This window comes from Trachymyrmex septentrionalis, unplaced genomic scaffold (assembly GCF_001594115.1).
Source record: "Trachymyrmex septentrionalis isolate Tsep2-gDNA-1 unplaced genomic scaffold, Tsep1.0 scaffold16, whole genome shotgun sequence".
In the NCBI taxonomy this organism is placed as follows: Eukaryota; Metazoa; Arthropoda; class Insecta; order Hymenoptera; family Formicidae; genus Trachymyrmex; species Trachymyrmex septentrionalis.
Genome location: NW_017304758.1, coordinates 3063971 through 3068530, shown reverse-complemented (window position 1 = coordinate 3068530; position 4560 = coordinate 3063971).

Genomic DNA, 4560 nt, shown 5'->3' with positions numbered 1-4560 from the left:
ACATAGATTTTCCTGCGTAACGCAACGGCGCGTAGCCCTGAGGCTATGCAATGCAAACAAGTTACACTCCCCGTATACCATCTAGCGTATCTGAAATTCTATTCGTCGAGTAATAGCGTTTGCTTTTGCAACCAAACGACTCTCGTCTCGTTTCACCGCGTTATAATGTTTATTATATACAAAGACGAAATTGTGGATCTCTTCACTGTAAGACTAATTTTTTGAAAAACAGGCGAGAAAGAACTTTTCCAAGTAAATATATGTTGTTAAAAGAATAACTTTTTATTAAGTTTTTATTTTTAAAGATAATGCAGCCTTTTTTATGTCCAATTTTTGTATTTATTTTCCATCTCGGTCTCGGTTATCTAATATATATTATATATTATATTCTTATTTTCACTGCGAGTTGCTGAGGCTTGCATGACGAAATTCTGACATTTCGAAATTCATCTCCCGAGGACCTGAGGGTGATTTGAGCATAATACAAACAACTAACAATATGGGCATGCCAAATCTATTCACGTAACCGACGTAACGTAGCTTCAATAATTAGATTGTTGTAACGTTTCAGTCCGATTTATTGTATATTGAATTCATATCAGATTAAGGAATGGGACAATCTAATTTATATAAACTCAATTACGTTTTATTGTTTGAGAGAAATTCATCTATATATACAAAAAGCTGCACAATTATAAAAAATAATTGCAGATTGCACGACATAAAATAATGGAATATCACATGTACAGAATAAGTAAATTACTAATCGAATTACATTTTTCTTTTAACACAAGTAGATGACGTCTGAAATAGTGAAGGCGAGATTTATTTCGAGAAAAATATAATATTTCCTTATCTCGAAATGAACCTTGCCTTCGTTATTTCAAACGTTATCTACTTATATTATTCGTTGAAAAATTGAATAAACGAGGAGACGTTCAACATCTCTGTACTGAATACTAAATGATATTCATATGTATCTTTTTTTCTTTTTACAATTCAGCGCGATATCGGTCTCCGAGTTTTAAGGAAATAGTTCAAAAGAACAGAAATAATGTATTCTTTCTGTATATATATTATTTCGTTCTCTGGTAATAGCGGTGCAAGTGATGTTGAATCGTGCATATATTCGGACGTTTCAAATGCGTGCTGTCTAATTTTGTATTCTCTTTTCTTGCTATATTACGTAATTCCGGTTCTTATCGTTGTATAAAACTAGGTTGACTATGAAACCACGAGAAATGGAACAATTATACGTCCCATTTCTCGTGGTTTTGTCAAAGAGAAACTGAACGCTACAAATCTTTTCGTTACTCATTGTAGCATCTCGCTATCATATCATTATCATATTAAATATAAAAAGTTTTAAATCATTCTCTAAATTAAAATATATAACTTTATATGAATTCCTATTATACTATTTTTTTAACTGTTGAATCGTTTTTCAATCCATTCACTTTCCTATGGACAAAATTAAAGTGAATATGAACGGCTTGCTCGAATGTGCTGAACTAGGTTGCATCATGTACAAAGCTGTGTAATTAATGACAGAGGAAATAATGTATCTAAGTACCGTGCTCAAGTAAAGCGCTCGTATTACACGCTTTAATCTAGACTCGTAAAGCTTTGCGGCAACCATCGGCGGGAGCCATACTTTAGAACATCAAACACGCTTGGCAATCATTCTCCTTTGAGTTTAAAAAATATGAAGCCTTTGTGATTGATGCAACCCTCGACTCCAACCTGATTCCATCGCATGTTGTTTCATTATCTTGATTAGAGCTCGTCGTAAATCTTTGACTAATATTCACTGTTCAAAAACGAGATTCTCGGCTGTCCTACGTATTCATTAATCTTATTTGTTCAGTTTTGTATTGGTGCAGTAATAATAACGGTGAAAGGGGAAGGGAATAATTACGCATGAAAGAATTATTAAAACTTTTTTATCTTCTCCTACCCTTCTTTTTTCGCGCAATTATCCCACCGCGTGAAACATTTTTATGACCCGACTAGTCTCACGAAGAAAGTCGGAGCTGCTTCTAAAACAAACGTTAAATTATGGAATAATTTTGATATACAATATAAAGAAGAAGTAATTCTTTATATGTTAAAATTATTCGTCGTTTAACATAAAAATCATAGATATAATTTAATTTAAAAAAATGTGACAAAGAGTTGAAGAAGACGTGAGGCGCATATTTAACATTTCACAATTTCGAACGTGATTATTATCGATTATTGGCGATTCACCGTGTTCCACAGCCAATTTACATCTGCTTGTCCAGGTGCAAATGATATACAATGCGCGGCTAATGGAACTTGAATTTCGAGGGCATGATCTTTTGATTTATGATATCAATCGAAATCGAATTTCGCAATCATATAGTTAGTAGTGGAATATATATTCAAAAACCTTTTATTTCAAATCCTTTCCTACTCTTATAGAAAATTAATACTGAAAGATAGTGATTAATTACTTATTTTGGGTATCAAAAGCATTTTTGTATTATAAATAGTATTTTTAATTCGGCTGCAATCTGAATAATTTTTAGTGTAAGTTAAAATTTCATTTTTTTTCAACCAAAATTATAAAGGAGGATGAAGTCCGGTGATTTCTTTCAAAATATCTTCTTAATACACTATTCTAAAGATGATGAAAAATAACTTTGAATTTTTATTTATTATTGTTTGAATTTTCCTATATTTTTTAAAAGTCCTGAATAATAAAAAAAAACTTGGGCTGAACGGAGAGAAGTAAAAATACGTTGCAGACAGAAATTTAATATTCCAATTAATAAGTAATTAATCACTATCTGTCAGTATTAAATTGGCCAGTATTAAATTGGATTTTGTAAGAATATCAGATCTACATACGATAAAAACCATGGAGTAATCTTTGGAAACATTAAAATATTTTCTAAAGATTACAGAAGTTGTAACAAGAAAGTTTTAATCGATACTGATTAATAAAATTTTTTTTTCATCTCTCTTACATTACCTATTCTGCAATTATAAAGTCAAACTAAAGTTTAACGATGAATTTTAGAATCTCTATTACGATGTTGTAGCAATATTCTAGCGATTTTCTTAAAATTTCAAAAACTTTTTAGAATATCTAACAATAATTAGTGAGAATAATGCAGGAGTTACGATTGTATCTAATGCGCTTTCAAGAGAAAAAAATACAAGAGACATCAAATTCGATCGTATATTATACGACTTTTTGACAATCGTTTGGCGTATATATGATTGCACGTAGACGAATTGCTGCATTTCCAATCATTATTTATTGATAATAAACCTCGATTGTATAGCTTTTGCGAAGCAGAAGAGAGACAGAGAGATAAACGAATTGAACGAGCCAAATTGATTCTTACCTCGAGCAATTTATCTTCCAAATTTAAGGAAATACTACAATCTCCTATGTATGAGCATATTTGTTTCTATACAATTAAAAATCGCGTATATATTTTTGTTAATTTAAAAATCAATTTTATCAATTTAATAATTAGTTAGAAATTTATAAATCAAATTTAATCAATTTAAATTTAAATTTTACAGACACTTTAATAAAATCATATTATCCAGAAAGACATAACAACTTTTTTTTTAATGATATTTAAAATGTTTGCAAAACACATTTAAATATTTCAGATATTTTACGATATCAATTGAATTTCTAGGAAAGTTTTCCCTACAGTAGAACAAACCTTTGCAATTGTATTTTCGAGAAACCCTTAGGAATACATCGTTATAGCAATAAAGAAGCGGTAGAAAGATACGATGAAAGATAAGTAGCTTGCAGGAGGTTTTTAAGCAAACGGGTCGCCAGGGTGATCTTATACACGGTATCCTCGTCGCACTGTGCAAGCTCGCTCTCACCATTACAGCACAGAAACGTCAAGGATCTGCCATCTCAGAGATCTGTCAGACAGAACAGTAACTCGAAACGAGATGAAAGGAAAAAGGCTAGCGGCTGGTTACGTACGCGAGAGGGTAGCCGTCTCTGGGAAAACAGGGTTGGGCACAGGGTGGTGAGGACGCATGCGTCGGACCCGGCCGTCGGGGGCTGTCGTGTCGCTCTCTGTCGTCGGTTATGCCAGTCGTCGTGACGACTTCGAGCCGTCGTCGTCAAGAACGTCGTGTTTTCAAATCGTCCGCCGCGTGCCCACGCAACCTCACCGAATTTTCTCTTTCTCTCTCTCTCTCTCTCTCCTCTCTTTCTTCATCTTCCTCTCCCTCTCTCTCTCTCTCTCTCTCTCTCTCTCTCTCTCTCTCTCGTATTTCTTCCCATCATACTTTCCGCCGTATTCGCTCACTCATTTGCTTACTGCGCGCGCCAGTCGAGAATGTCGCGGCGCTTGCACCGCACTTCAAATCGCTGGCAACTTCGCGCCGCGGGTGTCGTCGGCCGCGATCGTCATCGCGGATGAGCATTTCCGTGTGTGTGCCCGGCAACATCCGATGGGGGATCGTACGCGGGTGATGTTGCGCGACTCGCGCGTTGGTGCGACGGAGTGACCTACGTCGGGGCCGTATATTGTATATATATATATATAT